Source organism: Chrysemys picta, unplaced genomic scaffold, assembly GCF_011386835.1.
Source record: "Chrysemys picta bellii isolate R12L10 unplaced genomic scaffold, ASM1138683v2 scaf5, whole genome shotgun sequence".
Lineage (NCBI taxonomy): Eukaryota > Metazoa > Chordata > Testudines > Emydidae > Chrysemys > Chrysemys picta.
Genome location: NW_027052712.1, coordinates 629,267 through 651,951, shown reverse-complemented (window position 1 = coordinate 651,951; position 22,685 = coordinate 629,267). Strand labels below are relative to the sequence as shown.

General features: G+C 45.5%; 2 long non-coding RNA genes across 4 annotated transcripts in view; one reads left to right on the top strand and one right to left on the bottom strand.

Moving 5' to 3' along the window:
* Positions 1-4,984: 4,984 nt before the first annotated feature.
* The window catches only part of LOC135977643 (uncharacterized), a 228,301-nt gene continuing 210,600 nt past the window's right edge, over positions 4,985-22,685 (top strand). The window contains exon 1 of one of the 3 annotated variants that reach the window (XR_010595081.1): positions 4,985-5,311. This is a non-coding gene — a long non-coding RNA (uncharacterized LOC135977643). The remainder of the gene's footprint in view (positions 5,312-22,685) is intronic. The other 2 variants (XR_010595079.1, XR_010595080.1) reach the window with 2 other exon arrangements.
* Positions 15,484-16,095, bottom strand: LOC122173536 (uncharacterized). Its single transcript, XR_010595085.1, has 2 exons — positions 15,991-16,095; positions 15,484-15,876 (listed from the first exon to the last, which is right to left on the bottom strand). It is a non-coding gene; the product is annotated as an uncharacterized LOC122173536 (long non-coding RNA).

The following is a 22,685-nucleotide window of genomic DNA, read 5'->3' as shown; positions in this document are numbered from 1 at the left end:
AAAATATGTCAAAAGAACTTTAAGTTATAAAGTTAAGTACTTAATTTGGAAATGCCAGATTTATGGATATTAGAGAGACAAGGTGGGTGAGGCAATACCTTTTATTGGACCAATTTCTGTTGGTGAGCGAGAGATAAGCTTTTGAGCTTACACCAAGCTCTTCTTCAGGTCTGGGAAACGTAGTCGGATTAATAGAGGGCAGTGCAATCTAAGCTCTGCCCTCTTGTGTGACCATTGTGTGCACTGAATGAAGGAAGGGTCCTACGGAAAAAACAGTATGTGACCATGTAATTAAAGACTGTCATAAGGCATATGTACAAGGAGGCTGAACTAAGGTGGCATGGACAACTGCAAAACTGGCATTGCTTAACATTTTGTGTTTGACTTTGCAATCTAAGTCATGTTCTTCTAGTGTAGTTTTTGTGTGTAATTTTATGTATTTTTTTAATTGGAAAAAGTTTTAAAACAATTTCTATTCTGTGCAATGAAACAACCCCCACATAATGCACACTGAATCTTCAGTATTGCAGAACAAGTTTAGCTCCAGAGCTCACATTAGCAGGCAGCCAGAGAAGGCTGTTAGCCCAGAGACTGTGTACTGGGTCCAGAGGTGGGTGGGCGAGACTGATCTGTCTCTCTTTCTCCCCACTTCCAGGAGTGCGGGGTATCTACCCCATGTGGTGCCCCAATTGGAGGGATGGGCTGCTGGTAGGGTGACCAGACAGCAAGTGTGAAAAATCGGGACGGGGGTGGGGGGTAATAGGAGCCTATATAAGAAAAAGACCCAAAAATCGGGACTGTCCCTATAAAATCGGGACATCTGGTCACCCTAGCTGCTGGAGACATGTACAATGGCTAAGAGGGGTGACTGGAGGGAGCCCAGTATTGTTCTCTCTCTTCCTGCTGTTTTCTCAGCCCCCTAGGATGGAGTAGTTCCTGCCCCATGTGGTTAGATCACTGGGGCCATGATCCATTCCAGCGTGGTTGTTGGTGGAGTGGTCATGGGGAGCCCAGCCTATTTCTCTCCCCCTACCACCACCCTTGCAACAACTCCTCTAACAGCTCCCTACCGTTCCCAGTGCAGAGCCTCCCCCCCCCCGCCCCTGAGATATTTTCTTTTTAAAACATCGCTGTACTTTTTAAAATCTTTAAATTGAAAACAGTAATTTTAATACCAGATGTGGTATAACTTCTGTTTATGTGACTCTAATTCCCCCCTTTAATTCCACACACAGCTATAAATGTCTGTTTATCTCTAACATGTATCTCAGAAATACTTGTTCTTTACAGAATTAAAGAAAACAGTATCCACTTCTGTGTATTCTATGGGCTGCATAATTGCACCATCTCTCTTTCCAGCATCTCAAAATATAAATTGACAATATTTTTGGATTTACACTGGCCTCTTGGCCAAGGAAAATTCAGCTCTTGTTTCAGACTTGCAGTCCAGAATCTAAAGAAACAAACCTTTTTCCAGATCTTTGTTTGTATAGCTTTCAGACAATTATATAAATATAACCAGTAAGCGACTGAACTGTGGCATCTGGTTACAGCAATTGCGCCTAAGATTAAATGACAGAAAATGTCAATTACGTGCTCAACGTACAAATCATGTCTTTCATGCCTTACTTTTTGAAAGATGTAGTTTGGACTGCACTGCGCTTGAGTGTCTATTGCAGAAAATTATAGCGATGGTTTCTTCTGGTTTATTCACCCATTTAAGCCCATAAATCACCAGTTTAGATCCATAAAACAAGTCGAAAAAAGTGTACTGCTAGGTATCCTACTTACACTATCTGTAGGTTAAGGCCCAATCTTGGTTTAGAAACTAGTATTATTACTTCTGTAAATGTTGCTGTCATGCCTAGTGTTGCTGGGGGGGCTAACTAAAGAGACCCTCTTGAAGCACAACTCGATTAACAGCCTCCAAAAGCCATTAAAGAACAGAGCCCCACACTCCTCTTCCCATTTCACTGTTTGAGGGGTTTTAGACATTTCAAGTGCAAAGTCAACTGCTGTTTGTAATTTGACATGGCGACATACATCCAGTGCTATTTGCTATCTTTACGGTAAGTGTGAGTACTATGAAAAACTTGTTACCCAGACTGAATTATCTCAGGCACATGCAATCTTGAAATAACTGACCAGTAGTATGTCAGCAAGCACAAAGAAGAGAAACACCATCAGCGAAGCCAACAATACCATTGAACAACAGGGTAGCTTGACTCTTAAAGGCTAGAGGTACTGGGGCTAGCCAACCCTGATTACTCAAAAGGCACACCTGGGTTGGATCAGGTGGTTTCCTTTATCGATCAGCAGGAAATTGCAAAGAAAGAGAGAGGCTCCTGTAGCAAAGATCCTGAGGTCAGTGGAGTTTTGAAGCTAGAACCTAGTGAGTATGAGGTTCCAGTAGGAAATCCTGACTGGGTTTGGGCCAGGAAGCTGAACTCAGCCAGGCAGGGTCTGGGAGTCGCCTATTAAAGCAGGGAAGGCCTGGGAGCACAGTGATCAGAGACTGCTAGGAGTGATCAGGCTCCAGCATAGAGTCCTGTGGTGTGGGGCTGAGGCTACAGGTGGGAAAGGCTGGGGAGTGATCTGACAAGAAGATAAAATGAATAGATTGCTTCAGCAATTTGAAAATTTTTTTTTTTTTTAGTATATTTTATCTGAATAAACCCAGACCTCAAGAAGGGATGTTGTGAGTGGACAAAAGGGTGTGGAATTTAAGAAGTCCTTTAGGGAAAGGTGAGGGAAATGAGGCAGACTGGCTGTAGGGTGACCCCAGGCAAGGAGAGGGTGATTGGGAGGCAGTGGGCCTGATCACCAATACTCTATGTAGCGCCCTTCATTGAAGGATCTCAAAGAGCCTTACAAACCTGCTTGTTGAATGTATTAATCCTCACAGGATTTCTTTGAGGCCTTATTTGACTGTTTGTGAAACAGAAGCATAAAGAGTTTATTTGACTTCCCTATGATGAAAGTAAATGAACTCAAGAGTCCTGATTCCTTATCTTTTCTAACTAGCGGACTACCCTGCTGTCCTTCAAATAATCCTAATCTCCTTCTCTTCTAGCACCCAAACTCAAAAAGCAAATAAGGAAGCGCTCTTGGGGAAACTAACAATTAAAAAACTCTGACAAAACACTCTTGTTTCCAGAGACTCTAGTTGCAGGGATACGGATACTCAAATTGTGGGGTGCAATCCACACCAGTAAGTGGTTGTGTTACTGCCTGTAACCCTGGGTTCCATAAATGCTCTGCTGCTGTAGCTCAAAGACTGAGTTAACCAGCTGTGGTTCACCAATTCTGATTCTGGCAGCCTCCTTGTTACACTCCAGTATCCACCAGCTTTGGTTACACCCAGCAAGAGGACCACAACATGCCCCAGTCTCTCATTTTCACAAAACTGTGTGGTTTGCAGTTTCCAGCCCTTTCTTGGACCATGCAGAGGAACAATCGTTTGTTTGGTCCTCTGAAGAGACAAAATGCCCAGCTTTATCATTTCAAGTGGCTTACCATTCAAACATAGCACTGGGTTGGTTCAGATAAAAAGTAAAGCAAGCTTATTAACAAAAGGAGACCAGATGTTAAGTGATACCATGTAGAAGGAATTAAGTTAGAAAGGGTTACAAACAAAAGTAAAAATACATTTTCTGATGCTAAAACTTTAATAAGAATTGTCTAGGTATCAGGTAAGATTTTTACCACAAACTTCTTACAGCAAAACAGCTGACTGCCCCATGGTGAAGATCTCTCCTCAAAGACTAAAGCGCTCAGTTTCTTTGTCATTTTAGGTGAAAAGATAACATGGGGCTCTTTGCCCTTTGTCTTTTATAGTCCAGTGAACCTTTGAAATGGATCCTTCTGAAGATTACCCTCCAAAGGAAAGTTCATTCAAGCTGTAAGGACAGAGGCTGGGGCTGAAGGAAATTCTGTGGGGGTGGCTTCTTCCTGCCTCCCGTTGGCTAAAATGCAAATTGAGCTGTTTCTGCCCTCTGATTCAAACGAATTACTGCTTGACATGTGATTGCTGATTGATTCTGATGAACACCGGACTGGAACAGTGCTTCTATAGCGTGATGCCAACTTTTCCCAACCTCGTGCTAAAAATTTCCCAAATCTGGTGAAAAATTCCCAGATAACGTTCTTTTACAGTGCTTCTATATCCTGGGAAATTTCTCAAAATCTGGGAATTTGTGAGTAAAATGTTTTGAATGAAAATTCCCTATTTCCCAAGTTGAAACATTTTACTCACAAATTCCTAGGGTTTGGGAAATTTCCCAGGATATAGAAGCACTGGACTGGAACTACTGACTTATCTTTTCTCTGGGAGAAACCTGTTTTCCCACTCCCCAGATTTGTCTCACAAATACCTTTTTACCATATTTCCCGTGTATGGTCCCGTTGGGTATTTACGATACATGCACCATGCAAAATATTGATGAGTATGTTATCAGCTTTCCAATGATGACACACATCGGATGCAGTTGATGACATTAATCAACTGGTGTGCACAGAAGGCAGCAGGCCAGCTGAAACTCACTACCCAATGTAGGGTGACCAGAAGTCCCGATTTTATAGGGACAGTCCTGATATTTGAGGCTTTGTCTTCTATGAGTGCCTATTACCCCCCCCCCCACTCCACCCCCTGTCCTGATTTTTCACGCTTGCTCTCTGGTCACCCTAACCAGATGCCAGGGAGCCGCTTGCAGGGGGATGCTGTTAGGGTCACAACTCTCACGGGGAGGAAGGGTGGCTGAAGGGGTGAGAAGAGCCTGTCTGTAGTTGCCCTCTGGCCCAGGCAGGGTGGGAGTTAAGGCTCAGGGGCTACGCTGCTCTCTCTGGCTTGTGCCCTGTGCCACAGCTAGCGCGGGTGGGGCTGAGCCTCCATCCTCACCAACCCCCTGCAGCCAATGGCCCTTTGCTGCAGCGCAGCCCTGTGGCCTTCGGCTCCCCATCCTCCTGGGCATGCGGACAGGGGCGCCAGGAGCTCAGGCGTAGGGCCCCGGGGCCTGGGAGTCCGCGCTGCTGGGCCCCTTCCCCGAGCGGAGCGCAGGGCAGGACCGGCGGGCGGGCTGCGCCATCACATCCCTACACGCCCCCGGCGGGCCGGGCCTGCCAGAGCCGAGAGGCCCCGCTGCGCCACACTCAAGATGGCGGCTCGCCCCGCATCTCTCCCTCCCCGTTCCCGGCAGTGACTTCCGGAGAGCGAGCGGGCGCCCGTCCCATGGTAACTGCGCCGCGCTGGGGACGCTACCGGGGCCGCTCAACGCTTCCTGCCGCACAGAGACAACCCCGGAGCGGGGCGGGGGTAAGAGAGAGAAAGGAGGGCCCCGCCCCCCCCGGGGGCCCCGCACCGGGCAGATGCCAGGTGCACCCCGCCCCCGCCCGGCGGGGCTGAGAGCGAGACGCCCCCTGGCTGCATTGCCCGGCGGGGGGGGGGGGGTGTCACCCCCACACTCCCACCCTGGGGGCTCCTCTCGGGCGGGATCGGGGTCTCGCGGGGCTGCCCTCGCCCCCTCGGCGTGGTGGGGCCAGGGCTGCCCGAGCCGGGTGCCCCGCTGCGGCGGGTCGGTGGCGGGCTGGTCCCTGGTCCTGAGCCCTGCCCGGCGTAGGCCTGGCCGAGCCGCCCGATCCCCCCTGGCTCCTGTTTCGTGGGCACGGGGGGGGACTTAGTCCGCCGCGCGTGACTCGCTGCCCGGCTGTGGGATGTGCCCCGCCCCGGTCCCTGCACCGCCCTGCGTGGGGGCAGCCGGGCTGAGGGGTGGCTGTGCCGTGACCGGGCACCCCGCCCCGTGACCGCGAGTTCGGCTCCGAGCTGGGCTTGAGCGCGTCCCCCTGCGCTGGTCCCGGGTCAGGAACCCGGACACGACCCCAGGTGTTTCTTGTAGCAACGGCGTGTAAGCAACGGGTGTGGATGTGTCTTGAAACCGGCATATGTGGTGTTTTGTTGGCTTCATGGCTCCTTCACTGTGTGTGTTGGAGTATCTGTTTCATGTGTAGATGTAAGTGCCTCTAGACTTGGGGTAGCAATAGGGGTGGCCTTGGCCTTATCAGATCTCTATTCCCTTTCTCCCCCATCTCAGAACCGGTAATAATACTAGGGTACTTGGGTTTGTCATGGATTTAGAAGTACTTCTGAGAGAGATTTTCCGTGGATAGTATCCCATTGATAAGATTTTCCAATCGTTTGCCTAGTCTCCTTGTCCTTTTGTAACCCTGTTAAAGGATGATGTCCTGATGGAAAGAACAACCTGTTCTCCCTTCCTTCCTCTGCTGAGAAGAGGAAGGGAAAGGGTGCTAGGATTCCTATAGTTCCTGGACTCTTGGCGGGGATGGGATCTTATATTAGCCTTTAGGTATATGTCATTTTTCTCTAAAACACTGCACTGCTGTTCTAGATACAAGTTGTAAAACAGGTTAACATCTTTAGTTATGGCAAAAATACTGCTACAAGCACTAGACCAGCAAATGCTAACACTCTAAGCACCTGGGTGGTCAATGAGACTACAGTACTCTCACACATGCTTCACTTTAAATTAGGGCTGTCAATTAATCGCAGTTAACTCATGCGATTAACTCAAAAAGTTTAATTGCGATTGATCGCACTGTTAAACAATAGAATACCAATTGAAATGTATTAAATATTTAGGGATGTTTTTCTACATTTTTAAATATAATCTGTTTCAGTTACAACACAGAATACAAAGTGTACAGTGCTCACTTGTATTATTTTTTATTATCATTTTTACAGTGCAAATATTTGTAAACAAAAGAAATAGTATTTTTCAGTTCACCTCATACAAGTACTGTAGTGCAATCTCTTTATCATGAAAGCACAACTTACAAATGTAGGGGTTTTTTATTATGTAACTGCACTCAAAAACAAAAGAGTGTAAAACTTTAGTCTATAAGTCCACTTAATCCTACTTCTTGTTCAGCCAATCACTAAGGGAAACAAGCTTGTTTATATTTATGGGAGGTAATGCTGCCCACTTCTTAATTACAATGCACCTGAAAGTGAGAACAGGCGTTCGCATGGCACTGTTATAGCTGGTGTTGCAAGATATTGATGTGCCAGATGTGCTAAAAATTCATATGCTTCTTCATGCTTTGGCCATCTTTCCAGAGAACATGCTTCCATGCTGATGACACTCGTTAAAAAAATGCATTAATTAAATTTGTGACTGAACTCCTTGGGGGAGAATTTTTTTTTTTTTTTTTTTTCTAATGGAGATATCCCATCTCCTAGAACTGGAAGGGACCTGATTTCCGGGAGGTGGCCAACTACTTAACAACAATATGAAACGTAAACCAGCGAGCAGTTCTCTTTTCATGGGAACTATATTGGATTAAAAATTCCCAGAAATTAGACAACGCCAAGAGCTCCCTTCTTTACCAGGCATAATTTCCTATGCTGGAATTGTATGTCTCCTGCTCTGTTTTACCCACGTTCTGCCATATATTTCATGTTATAGCAGTCTCGGGTGATGACCCAGCACGTCGTTCGTTTTAAGAACACTTTCACTGCAAATTTGACAAAATGCAAAGAAGATACCAATGTGAAATTTCTAAAGTTAGCTACAGCACTCGACCCAAGACTTAAGAATCTGAAGTGCCTTCCAGAATCTGAGAGGGATGAGGTGTGGAGCATGCTTTCGGAAATCTTAAAAGAGCAACACTCTGATGTGGAAACTACAGAACCCAAGCCACCAATAAAAAGAAAATCAACCTTGTGCTGGTGGCATCTGACTCGATGATGAAAATGAACATGCATTGGTCCGCACTGCTTTGGATTGCTATTGAGCAGAACATGTCATCAGCATGGACACATCCTCTGGAATGGTGGTTGAAGCATCAAGGGACACATGAATCTTTAGCGTATCTGGCATGTAAATATCTTGCGACTCCGGCTACAACAGTGCCATGCGAATGCCTGTTCTCACTTTCCGGTGACCTTCTAAACAAGAAGCAGGCAGCATTATGTTTTGAAAATGTAAACAAATGTATTTGTCTGAGTGATTGGCTGAACAAGAAATAGGACTGATTGGACTTGTAGGTTCTAAAGTTTTACATTGTTTCAAAGGGAGTTAGTGCTATTTGTTGAATAGGTTGGAAGCAAAAGAAAAACACATAAGCAATTATAGCATCATGTTGTATTTTGCACAATATTTGTGAGAGTAAAGGAGAAGGGTGGGAGGCTGAGGTGCAGAGACTTGCTCCGTGATTTGAGCAACCAGCAAAGCATCCAATACAAAATGCAAACAGCCGGGACAGTATTATCAGGGATGCCTGTTGCTGTTATTTGGAGGCTCGGGCCTGAATTGTGCAGCTGTACATCCAGCTACTAACTCCTGGAGAGGAGGGGTGTTTGAAGTCTTTTGTTCAGTTCAGTGTAGTTTATGGGTGGTGGAAGCGCAACAGAGCCAGCAGCCCCTATTGCACGTATTGTCTTTGCCTGCATGTGTTTGTAAAGCCCTATCAATTAATGCCAACATAACTTTCTGTGTAAAATGAACTGTCGTCAACTCCATATGAAGGTTTTTATTAATCTATTATATAATAAGCAGAAGCGAACATTCAACTGAAACAAAGCTGAAAAACAGCTTTTAATTATGACATATATTAAACAGCAATCTATTATCTAACTACAAAGAACCCTTCCATTATATCACCAGTGAAACAAAACAGTCAAGTGCAACAGTGCAATGCGGGCACAACACAAAGGGGCAAGGGTTAAATTGACAGGTGAGTATATGTCTTTGCTCAACCTCTTCCGGTTTGTGGGCCTTCTGGTGTGGCATGCTGATGTTTGAAGTTACAAGGGGCAATAGAGGGCTCAAATGAGCTGGGATCCCAATTGCCATTGTTCTCAGCACCCTCAGCTTGGGTCTGAGGGTATGTCTACACTACGAAATTAGGTCGAATTTATAGAAGCCGGTTTTATAGAAATTGTTTTTATACAGTCGATTGTGTGTGTCCCCACATAAAATGCTCTAAGTGCATTAAGTCGGCGGACCGTGTCCACAGTACTGAGGCTAGCATCGGCTTCCGGAGCATTGCACTGTGGGTAGCTATCCCGCAGTCTCCGCCGCCCATTGGAATTCTGGGTTGAGATCCCAATGCCTGATGGGGCAAAAACAGTGTCGCGGGGGATTCTGGGTACATGTTGTCAGGCCCCCCCCCGTGAGAGCAACAGCAGACAGTCATTTCGTGCCTTTTTTCCTGGGTTACCTGTGCAGACGACATGCCACGGCAAGCATGGAGCCCGCTCAGCTCACCGTCACCATATGTCATCTGGGTACCGGCAGACGTGGTACTGCATAGCTACATAGCAGCAGCTAATTGCCTTTTAGCAGGAGATTGAGCAGTATGACTGGTAGCCGTCATTGGCTATCTGGGTGTTGGCAGACGTGGGACTGCATTGCTATACAGCAGCAGCTCCTTGCCTTTTGGCAGTCGATGGTGTATTAAGATTGGTATCCATGGTTGTCGTATTCCTCAGTGAGTTCGGTCAGAGGCGCCCGGGCAGACATGTTTTGTCTCCTGGCGACTCAGTCCTGCCAGCAGTCCTATTGCACTGTCTTGACTATGATGGCTAGCAATTGTAATGCAGCATTTCTGCCAAGCACCCAGAAGATGCCGATGGCTATCAGTCATGCTGCACCATCTGCTGCTAGCCTAAGATGTAAAGGATAGATGGACCAGATTTGTTCTGTATTCATTTGCTTCCCCCTCCCTCTGTGAAATCAACGGCCTGCTAAACCCAGGGTTTTGAGTTCAATCTTTGTGGGGGTCATTGTGTGTGACAGTTGTTTGTGTTTCTCCCTGATGCACAGCCACCATTGTTGATTTTAATTCCCTGTAAGCCATGTCGTCACTCGCCCCTCCCTCCCTCTGTCAGACAATAGTTTTGCGCCTTTTTTCAGCCCAGACGCCATAGCACTGGGATCATGGAGCCTGCTCAGATCACCGCGGCAATTATGAGCACTATGAACACCATGCGCATTGTCCTGGAGTATATGCAGAGCCAGAACATGCCAAAGCAAAATCAGGCGAGGAGGCGATTGCAGCGCGGCGACGAGAGTGATGAAGAAATTGACATGGACATAGATCTCTCACAAAGTACGGGCCCCAGCAATGTGCAAATCATGGTGTTACTGGAGCCAGGTTCATGCCGTGGAATGCCGATTCTGGGCCTGGGAAACAAGCACAGACTGGTGGAACCGCATCGTGTTGCAGGTGTGGGACGATTCCCAGTGGCTGCGAAACTTCCGCATGCGTAAGGGCACTTTCATGGAACTTTGTGACTTGCTTTCCCCTGCCCTGAAGCGCCAGAATACCAGGATGAGAGCAGCCCTCACAGTTGAGAAGCGAGTGGCGATAACCCTGTGGAAGCTTGCAACGCCAGACAGCTACCAGTCAGTCGGAAATCAATTTGGAGTGGGCAAATCTACTGTGGGGGCTGCTGTGATCCAAGTAGCCAACGCAATCAAAGACCTGCTGATATCAAGGGTGGTGACTCTGGGAAATGTGCAGGTCATAGTAGATGGCTTTGCTGCAATGGGATTCCCTAACTGTGGAGGGGGCGGGGGCGATAGGGATATGGGTTCCGTCTATCTTGTCACCGGAGCACCAAGTACATAAACCGAAAAAGGTACTTTTCAACGCTGCTGCAAGCCCTGGTGGATCACAAGAGACGTTTCTCTAACATCAACGTGGGATGGCCGGGAAAGGTACATGATGCTCGCGTCTTCAGGAACTCTGGTCTGTTTCAAAAGCTGGAGGAAGGGACTTTCTTCCTGGACCAGAAAATAAGCGTTGGGGATATTGAAATGCCTATCGTTATCCTTGGGGACCCAGCCTACCCTTAATGCCATGGCTCATGAAACCGTACACAGGCAGCCTGTACAGTAGTCAGGACCTGTTCAACTATAGGCTGAGCAAGTGCAGAATGGTGGTAGAATGTGCATTTGGATGTTTAAAAGCGCTATGGCGCAGTTTACTGACTCGGCTAGACCTCGGCGAAACCAATATTCCAATTGTTATTGCTGCTTGTTGTGAACTCCACAATATCTGTGAGAGTAAGGGGGGGAGACATTTATGGTGGGGTGGGAGGTTGAGGCAAATCGCCTGGCCGCTGATTACGCGCAGCCAGAGACCAGGGCGGTTAGAGTACAGCAGGGCGCGGTATGCATCAGAGAAGCTTTGAAAACCAGTTTTGTGACTGGCCAGGCTACGGTGTGAAACTTCTGTTTGTTTCTCCTTGATGAACCTCCCCCACACCCCCCCGGTTCACTCTACTTCCCTGTAAGCTAACCACCCTCCCCTCCACCCTTCGAGCACCGCTTGCAGAGGCAATAAAGTCGTTGTTACTTCACATTCATACATTCTTTATTAATTCATCACACAGCTAGGGGGATAACTGCCAAGGTAGCCCGGGAGGGGTAGGGGAGGAGTGAAGGACAAGGACACACTGCAGTTTAAAACTTTAAAACTTTAACTCTTATTGAAGGCCAGCCTTCTGATGCTTGGGCAATCGTCTGGGGTGGAGTGGCCGGAGGGGCCCCCCCCACCGCGTTCTTGGGTGTCTGGGTGAGGAGGCTATGGAACTTGGGGAGGAGGGCTGTTGGTTACACAGGGGCTGTAGCGGCGGTCTCTGCTCCTGCTGCCTTTCCTGCAGCTCAGCCATACGCTGGAGCATATCAGTTTGATGCTTCAGCAGCCGGAGCATCGACTCTTGCCTTCTGTCAGCAATCTGATGCCACCTGTCCTCTTCAGCCCGCGATTCAGCCCACCATCTCTCCTCTCGTTCATATTGTGGTTTTTTGCACTCTGACATTGACTGCCTCCATGCATTCTGCTGTGCTCTGTCAGCGGGGGAGGACATCTGGAGCTCCGAGAACATATCATCCCGAGTCTGCCGTTTTCTCCTTCTAATCTTCACTAGCCTCTGAGAAGGAGAAACATTTGCAGGTGGTGGAGGAGAAGGGAGAGGTGGCTAAAAAAGACACGTTTTAGAGAACAATGGGTACACTCTTTCACGTTAAATTTTGCTGTTCACATTACACAGCACATGTGCTTTCGTTACAAGGTCGCATTTTTCCTCTTATATTGAGGGCCTGCCGGTTTGATGTGAGAGATCACTCACGCAGTGCCAGGCAACAAAATTCGGCTTGCAGGGAGCCTTGGTAAGCCACAGTCTTTTGGCTTTTTTAACCTTCATAACATGTGGGAATGGTTTCAAACAGCAGCGCCCTCATTTCCCATACCAAGCACCCGTTGGGTTGGCCATTTAAAATGGGTTTGCAATGTAAAAGGAGGGGCTGCGGTTTCTGGGTTAACATACAGCACAAACCCAACTAACCCCCTTCCTCCCCCCCCCCCCAATTCTCTGGGATGATAACTTCTCCCCCCCCCCCCCTTTTTGTAGCTAACAGCGGGGAATATTTCTGTTCAGCCGAGCAGGAACAGGCACCTCTGAATGTCCCCTTAATAAAATCACCCCATTTCAACCAGGTGACCGTGAATGATATCACTCTCCTGAGGATAACAAAGAGAGATAAGGAATGGATGTTGTCTGCATGCCAGCAAACACCGGGACCATACGCTGCCATGCTTTGTTATGCAATGATTCCAGACTACGTGCTACTGGCCTGGCATGGTAAAGTGTCCTACCATGGCGGACGGGATAAGGCAGCCCTCCCCAGAAATCTTTTGCAAAGGCTTTGGGAGTACATCAAGGAGAGCTTTCTGGAGATGTCCCTGGAGGATTTCCGCTCCATTCTCATACACGTTAACAGACTTTTCCAGTAGCTGTACTGGCCGTGATTGCCAGGGCAAATTAATCATTAAACACGCTTGCTTTTAAACCGTGTGTAATATTTACAAAGGTACACTCACCAGAGGTCCCTTGTGTGCCCTCAGGGTCTGGGAGCACGCCTTGGGTGAGTTTGGGGGTTACTGGTTCCAGGTCCAGGGTGATAAACATATCCTGGCTGTTGGGGAAACCGGTTTCTCCGCTTCCTTGCTGTGAGCTGTCTTCATTGTCTTCATCATCATCTTCCTTGTACCCCGAACCCGCTTCCCTGTTGCGTGCTTCTCCATTGATGGAGTCAAAGCACACGGTTGGGGTAGTGGTGGCTGCACCCCCAGCATGGCATGCAACTCCGCGTAGAAGCGGCAAGTCTGTGGCTCTGCCCCGGACCTTCCATTTGCCTCTCTGGCTTTGTGGTAGGCTTGCCTTAGCTCCTTAATTTTCACGCGGCACTGCTGTGCGTCCCTGTTACGGCCTCTGTCCTTCATGGCCTTTGAGACTTTTTCTAATATTTTGCCAATTTGTTTACTGCTACGGAGTTCAGCTAGCACTGATTCGTCTCCCCATATGGCAAGCAGATCCCGTACCTCCCGTTCGGTCCATGCTGGAGCTCTTTTGCGATCCTGGGACTCCATCATGGTTACCTGTGCTGATGAGCTCTGCGTGGTCACCTGTGCTTTCCACGCTGGGCAAACAGGAAATGAAATTCAAACGTTCGTGGGGTTTGTCCTGTCTACCTGGTCAGTGCATCTGAGTTGAGAGCGCTGTCCAGAGCGGTCACAATGATAGCTCCTGGAGGGCAATACCGTCAAATTCCGTCCACACTACCCCAAATCCGACCCGGAAAGGCCAATTTCAGCACTAATCCCCTCATTGAAGGTGGAGTAAAGAAACCGGTTTAAAGGACCCTTTAAGTTGAAAAAAAGGGCTTCGTCGTGTGGACGTGTCCAGGCTTAATTCGATTTAACGCTGCTAAATTCGACCTAAACTCGTAGTGTAGACCAGGCCTGAGAGGGGAATGGCCTGGGAGCACTGCAGTAGGGCATTTTGGCTTTGTATTGCCCCCAGGAGTTGCCTCTGCATCTCACTCTTTCTATACTATTTTTGGACATGGCAGTGCTTTCCCTGGCAACGGCCAGGCTGTCCTTTGCCATTGCAACAATCTCTCAGTCCTCAGATATTGGCGGGGGGGGGGGGGGGGGGCTCTGTAATGATGCCACAAACATTTTATCATAAGCTTTCTCCCCCTCAGGTTTGCCAGCCATTCTGCTGTTGATAAGGGTCCTGTCCTTGAGTCTGTCCCATGCAGGTGTCATTGCTGTGGGGACATTATATATTTAAAAAAAAAAAGCAGTTATTGTTCCTCGTCTAGGGAGGCTCTGATAACTTTTTTTTCCATGCATTTCTGCCTTTACCTCCTTGAGATTCTTCCATCCCAAGGATTCTCCGAGACTGGGTAAGTGGTGTGTGCTGTGGGTTTGTTGTCTATGCTTCATATGATGTGTGGCTGGGGCAGGGATGGAGTTGGAAAGTATGTTCCTGGTCTGGCTTTGCTGTGCCTTGGATGTGCTTATGTGGTTTTGGAGGGGTTAGTGGGGTGAATCTGGGGCGAGATGGATAATAATCACCTCTACATCCCCTTTAGGTTGTCCTCACTCTGGATGATGTTACACTGAGGCGGGTGACTAGGAGCTGGTTGAAGGTGGATGGACAGGTGGAAAGTGAGGTCCTATACAATAAGGGTGTGAAATATGGATCGTATAATGGGACTTTGAGAGTATATGAAGAGAATGATATGAAATCTTTCTACTTTCTGATGGATGGGTTGAAAATATTGTTTCCATATGGAGAATAAGATGCCAGGATTTCTTATCTGTAGTTTTGAGACTGGATGTGGCTATGGGAGCAGAGTTAAGTTTGGTTTTGCATTTTGCAATGTGATAATTAAAAGACTGTATGAGCTGTGATTGTATTTGAATGTATGCCTCTCCTCCCCTAGCTGTTAATTTCTACCTTAAACGCTCAAATTTTTGTTGTAGCATAGCAACAGCCATTACTTATGTAAAAGGTGTGAGTGGGGTTTTTTTATTTTTTTTAGCTCTCTTAATACTAGAGCTGATCAGAAATTTTCCAGCAAAACATTTATTCAGAAAATGCCAATTCATTGTAGAGAAATGTTTTGATGAATCTACTACAGACTTGACTAAACTTTTGCTGAAACAAAGGCAGGTTTCAGGGTCTGCAGCTATGGCAGAAAACCTGCCAACTCCTGGAGCCCCGTCTAGAGCTGGGACTCTGGGTGCTGGCAGGCTCCCCTCACTCCAGCAAGCAGCCCTGGGAGCCTGAATAGCAGCTGTGAAATTGACAAGAAATAAATTTCATGTTTTGTTTCAAGAACACCATATTTCAATGTTTCTAAAATAAAATTTTTGGGGATCTTTGGTTTTGATGGGAAATTTTGGTAAATTTGGTTTCATTCTAAATCAGAAGGAAAGCAAATTTGTAAGTAGCAAAATCTCCTGCGAATAAAAACCCCTAAATTTTGGCCAGCTCTACCTAATACACCTCTACCCCGATATAATGCGACCCAGATATAATAACCTGAATTTGGATCTAACACTGTAAAAGAAGTGCTCCAGTGGGGCGGGGCTGCGCACTCCGGCGGATCAAAGCAAGTTCGATATAACGCGGTTTCACCTATAACGCAGTAAGATTTTTTTTTTTTGGCTCCCGAGGACAGCGTTATATTGGGGTAGAGGTGTACAAGAAATGTGAGTTCAATATCAAGGTTATGCTTCTGCTCCCTGGATGATTGAGAGTGAGTTGGGAGCCTGTTGGTGTGGGGAGGGAAATGGAGAGAAATTGAACTATGTATCTGTTTTCGTTGCCCTCTCTTTCTCTTCTTTCACCTTGTCCTTTCCAAATCCCTGCCATGACCAGCTCTTTGGTGGCTATCAATGTCCCCAGAGAATGGCATGTCTGGCTCTCCTTGACTGGTGGGAGGGTCACTGTAGCAGGAACAAAAGAGAGTGAAATGAAGGGGGTGATCCCAGAGGGCCCTAGAAAGAAAGAGAAGGCAGTCAAATTAGTAGTTCCCAAAACTCTTAACATGTAAGAGGTGAGAAATAAGACAATAAAAGAACAAAGGTAAAACAACATATGCAAACACTTACAGTTCTCATAATGTTACCCTTTCCCATGAGGAGGCTGCTGAATGACTCTCAGTAATGTTTCTCATATGTTAACTGTAGGTCTGAGTAGTATGCATTCCTTTTCCGCCAAACCCTTAAAACTGTGATAAGGTTGTAGAGTTAATCAGACATCTGAGTTGTTAATATTGTTGAACATTAAATTTAGTGGTCATTTCAATAAAATGCAAAAATAATAAAGTACAGAGATCTCTCTTTGAATTGATCAATAGCATTCATTTGGTTTAGCAACTGCTATTATTCTCTAGTTCAGTGAACGTATGGGATTTCTAACATTTAGCGTGACTTGCTTGCCTGGGACCAGTTTTTATAATGTCAGCTGTTCTTTGGTAATAGTGTTTAACTTTTGCTGCACCTATAAGTGGGAATAAAAGCACTTTTTTGGCTAAGTCCTATATGAACAGATAATTTTCAGTTTGCAGCATAAGAGTAGATTAAGAAGACTATTTCCAACAAGATTATAATAATTTTTTTAAGCATTTCCGAACTAAGCATTAATTACTACTGCATGTGTAACACTTTGAAGATGTTAAGTGCTTATTATCAAAAAGTTGCGTGACAGAATCCCTCTTCAGCAGTAAGTAAAATATTTCATAACTTATTTTTAAGCTTTGGAGGCTTCTCGGTTCTAATAGTTTGCCCTCTTAAATGATCTTTCTCATGAAGTCTGTAAATTAATACACTTCTAATTCCTTTGTCACTTACAATTTAACATTGTCTCTTGACTAGAATTGGTACAGAATTTTATGGATGCACATTCTAAATTTTGTGGTTATAGTAACCTGAAAAGGGTGTGACTGTAGATGCTAATTGGGAAGACCGTTAATGCTAGTTTTACTTTAGCTTGCTATCTCTGACACAGCTTTGAAATTACATGGAATTATGCAAAATGAACGGTTAAATATCTGAGGAGTGAGGAAACTTTATTATAAAAGCTAAATATTTCACTTTAATCAGTTTGACTAAAATATATTTGAGATATTTTGTAGAAATAATAATGAGGATCTGAAAACTATCTGAGTTACACTTTAGTCATTGATGACATATAGTAAATTTCACTCTTAGGGAAAGAGGCTACTTAGATAAGATGCACATGGGATAAAATCCTGAACAGCTCTTAATATATTAAGTGCTACTTCACACCTAACTGTTGAACCCCTCCCATCTGTCCTATAGAAGGGCAATATGAAGCCAACAGCGGAGCCCTCAGTCTTTCTTTAGACTAGAGAAAGTATTAATTCCACAACCATATGCTAAAAAAACCAAGATTAACAGTCTTTATTCAAGTTTAGAGAGGGGGTCTGTGATGCTTTGGGGTTCAACCAGACCACTAAGGGGTTTTCACCACCTGCCCTGCAATTCTGGATACCTTAAATGCTATGCTACTGTGGCTCACAGCCAGGACACCAACAGTCAGCCTTACAAGGATGTAGGTCACATCCTGGCTTCCACCATCCAGTTGCTTTTTGCAGCATGACCCCATCCCTCAGTCCTGAGTTTCCCCAAAACCATCTGCCCTGTTGTGTCCTTCTCTCTCCTGGAACACTCTTAGAAGTTACATTTGCTGCTCCTTTAAAGAGACAGTAAACAGCAACTCATTAATTTTGCTGGGGTTTGTCAAACGCTCTTATTTCAATCAAAGTACTGAACTGGCTTACAGTAAAACTAAAACAAATTTATTAAACAGAATGTTGTAGGTTTAAGTGACAACAAGTATAAGGAATAAGGATAGAAAAGGTTACAAACAAAAGCAAAAATATGCATCTAACACTAAAACTGAATTTCAGCAAGTTACAATCTTTTCCTAAACAGGTTTCTCACCTATATTCAGTCCCCTTAGTTGAAGGATCAATCATTCTGTGATTTGAAGAGCTCTGGCCCCTTTAGTCCCTCAAGTGATGGATGCCCAAAATGGCTTTTTCTCTCTCCTTATATCTTCCCAGAGTTTAGTGGCCCTGCTTCAAGAGGCAGGAAGGCTTCTGGAAGATGCAGTCTCCCTCCCCCATCAAGATAGTTAGTCATTTTTCCCCACTTGCTCTCTTGATGACTTTATTTATCTTGCATGTAAATGTGCTTTTCTTTCTCTTTGGTCACATCTTGCTTAATTCACATCAGAGACACAGTCCTTTGTTTGGAACAGGGGTAGGCACGGCTTGGTAAATACGTTTTAATAACCTATTTGCAGCACATCTCTATAACGCCCTTTGTGAGTTTACTGTTCATACATCATGCAAGAATATTAATGATCAGTGAATTATTAGTTTTCCAGCAGTGATTTATTACATGCGAGCTTTTTTGTATATATCATGACAACAGTGTACCAATTGGCACTGGAGTGCTCTTAGGGTCGCAGGTTTGCATGCTTCATGGGTTCGGTAGACTGATCTTATTACACATAGGATGGGCTCTTTGTATTCTTCCGTACTACCCCACAAACTCCCTGTGAGCCAATCTCTCATTCCCCCACCCCCTTTTTCTAGGGACTCCCTGCAACTACCCTCAATCTCACCTCTGTCTGTGACTCTGTGTCCCCCCATTACCCTTTCCTCCCATACAGAGGTCCACAACTCTCCCCCATACTAGCACCCCTATGCCGCCGCTTTCTCCCCATGGCAGGGGATGTTCTCCGTATCCCCTGTACCAGGTTCCCCCAATCTCCCCTCCATCAGGGTTCTGAGTGTCCCCCATGCCCCCCTCATCCATTCCAGGGTTTCCCATTCTCCCCCTACATGGCAGGGGCTCTTTGTGCACCCATATTCTCCCCTTTTTCCTTCATGCTTCCCTCCTCCCATAGTTTGTGTGCTCCCCATTATCCTGTCCCCCTCCCCTCCCCATAGCAGGGTTCCCTATTCTCCACCATACCAGAGGCTGTGTGCACTCCTCCAACCCATTATTATATTTTCTGTCCGGGGGAGAAATCATTCAGGGTGTCCACTTTGGGAGGCTAGGCAGAGCGAGATGATATAGGAATATTGTTATTCTGGAAGCCATAGGGGTCATCAACCAGTTGTTTATTCTGTAGACAACTGCAGAGGTGCTTGAGCCCCTGGCTGTAGTACTCTGATGTCAAGGACTCCATGTGTCTCCCATTTTCCCCCAAATCAATAGGGTTCTGCTCATTGATGCCTGTAACGTTGCCTGAAATTTGGGAACTGATTGGCTGCGGCATTCAAAAGGTGTGGTGTTACAGGCAGACAAACACTGAAATGCCATTGAATTGAATATTAGGCCTTTGCAAGCTTGGCCAGTGAGATGTCTGTTTTGATCTTGTGTAGGTAAAATGAATGACTAAGTATCCAAAACTATGGTGATGGTCATCAGAAATGTAGCTGGTAATGATAAACATTCCACCTGAGAAGAGTAAGTTTCTATTAGCCACGAGATAGGGTCAAGCTAGGAAAAATCCTTTTTTCCACACATCCCTAGACTACAGAAATCTGATCTGGGCAAGTGAAATTTAATTACTAGCCAGGTGAAGCGTGGTCTAACGCTCAACTCACTGACTCCTGTTTGCCTGTCATGCTGCGTCTGACCAACGTGGTCTAACGCTCAACTCACTGACTCCTGTTTGCCTGTCATGCTGCGTCTGACCAATTCAGAAATGTCAGGGAAATTTCTAGGCATCAATGGGCACAACCTTATTAATTTTTCGTGGAAATCGGAACACAGAAAAGCCTGATTGACAGGAAAATTGGGGGGCCAAGGCAGCCTTGTGCTGCAAGCAGAGGAATCTTTCTGCTGCCCCCTGCTGCTGCCTACACATACCAGAGGCAGCAGCTTAACTTCCTGTGTGGAGATATTGTCCGTAGCCTAGACTCTAACGGAAATAGGAAAGCCTTACTGGGAGGGAGAGTAATATGAGCAGGGATCCGGAGGGGGAAAGTGTTGTCAGTGGAAGCAGGATCCCAAAGGGAACAGAGCTGGAACCTGCAAAGGAGTGGGAGCAGGGGGAATGGTGATGGTGATGATGATGAAGAAAGCAGGCAGCCCAGGGGTGGATGGGTAGACAGATGTAGCAGTGGGGAGCTGGAGTTGGGGGAGGTGCAGATGAAGGGGGTGGGAAGTGGAGATGGATAGAGAAAAGCAGGGTCCCCAGGAATGGCATGGAACCAGAGGTGGGTGAAATGAGATGAAAATGGGAGATACACAGTGACCCTGATATGGGGGTGGGGAGTAAGAGAGATGGGAAGGGGGAAATGGAGGAGCCACACAGATTGTCCACCGGAGGGAGGGGAGAACAGAATGGAGAGCAGTGGTAGCCTGAGCACACTGTGCCCATGAGGGGAATGGAAGGACGGAAGGAGCCCATCATGGGCACAATGTGTCCAGGCTAGCAGAGCTATTGAGTGTCTGATCCACTAGGTTACTGTCTGCTGGAAAAGTGACTAATCTAAACTTAAAAATGCCAAATGCAATGGTAGACTGGCATGTTCATCCTGAGACTGAAAATGGAAGTAAATCAGCCCTCCGCTCTACTACGTTTACTCTCTGGGCACAGGTCTTGCCGCACGTCATATATTTTATAATCTTGTGTGGTTAGAAAACATAGGCACATATAGAAAGTGAAATGTTTCTAATACACTCGCAGATACCCAGGTATAGCTGTGTGTCTTTCTCTGTCTTTCATGCCCAAATAAGAGCTGTTTACTCGTGATCTGCTGCTCTAAAGAATATTGATGGCAATTGTTTTCCATAAAATCAGACTAATTCAACACAATACAGAAAACAGATTTGATCATAATTATGTCTTGCACAGAATCAGCATATGCAATACTCAAGTGTGACTTGAATATTGTAGAGCACCAATTAATCAGAACACTCGTTAATCTTTGCTGAAATTGTTAGTACCTGGATGCATCTTGCCTCTATTCTCATAACTTTTGTCAGTGGTCACCATGTGCAGGTGAAATGGTAGGGAAGGAAGTTTTGGCCCTAATGGAATGAGTTTTACTCGCTTGTGTCAGAAAATATTTATATTCCTAGCTAAGCATTCATTCAAGCAAAGAGAGCTTTCTTATCTTTAGCCATAAATAACATTTATGAAATCAAGGTCATTGCTGCTCCTGGATTGTCAAGAATCAATATAGACTTCCAGTGCTTTTATTCTTGATCTAAGATTGGCAAGGAGGTTGCAAACACACTTCTAATGTGGACTTCATAATAGTCCTCTATGCCATTGGCACCTCAAGAGTAGACGAATGCACTCTTATTGACTGTAGTATGGGGCTAATTTCTAAAGTATCTGGTGCCACAGCTAGTGCTATGCCTGTCACTCCCTATTCCCAAAGTAGGAAGCTCACCACTCAGATGAGTTTGAATAGAATGTTGGTAAGTGTCTTGTCTAAGATCAAGGGCATCTAACTGTACCCGCAGTACCATCATCTTCCTATTACTCATACTTGTCCCAACAATAAGTGGACTTTAAAAAACAATACTTTCAGAAAGATGGACATGGAGCTATTTGAACCTCTTTGCATTTAGAATTGTGTGTACTCAAGCTATAAATCCAACGTACATAGAATCTCATGACACCAACATAATTAAAAGATCCTTTTCACCCTTAAAAACTTCTCTAGGGATTCCATGGTAATGTCACATTTAACTTTGCATCTCTTTACTGTATCAAAAACTTTAATTTATTTTTGCCATAAAATATTTTTTTTCTGGACTGGAAAATGTGGAAAGTCTGCATTTGTCTGTATCTTTAAATCGTTTGATAGTTAAATGTTTGTACCTGATTAAATTTCTAGTTAGGGGATGGAATATCAACAGTGAGACTAGACAAAACAGATTAAGCATGGGAACTGTTCACATAAAACTTCAATTCACCTGGAATGTTAGGGGTATAGTATATCTCAAATTACAACTGTGCTGAAGGGCAAGGCTGAAATTGAAGATGTGATTTTAAAAATCCCCCTTCAAGTCTTTTATTACTTTCACAGCCATAAATTACTGTCAACTGTAATAGGTATGGTGGGTTCTCGGACACCTCCGGTTTCAGAGAGTGAAGAAGTTTCTAGGCTTGAAATAAACTTTTGGATAGATTTTATGTCTCAAATTTAAAAATGTATCTAATAGATTTTTTAATCTAAGATACTTATATGGCTTTCATTATGATAATATTTGAGCACCTCACAATCTTCAGTGTATTTATCTTTGAGACACCTGTGAGGTACAGAAGTATTATCCCTGTTTTACAGATGGGGAACCATGGCATAGAGATTAAGGCTAGGTCTACGCTATCACTTAATTTCGGTATAACTTGCGTTGCTCAGGGGTGTGAATAAGCCACCCCTCTGACCAACATAAATTACATCAACCTAAGCACTGGTACGGACAGGGCTATGTCGGTGGTCGAGCTGCTACCACCTCTCTCGCAGGTGGATTTATTATGCTGTCGGCATAGAACATCTTCACGAGATGAGCTACGGCACTTCTAGTGTAGGCTAGCCCTTAGTTAAACTCCCACAGGAAATCTGTGCAGAGCAGGGACTTGAACCCAGGTTTCCCAAAGTCCTAGGCTAGAACCCTAACCGCTGGACCTACTTGGCATGTAGGTACTTATAATAGGAGCACTCAGGGACCAATTTTTTTTAATTTTTTTTTAAGGTTTTGAGACAAATAGAAGTAAGGCAATTCAGTTAAGGCTGCTACTGGTA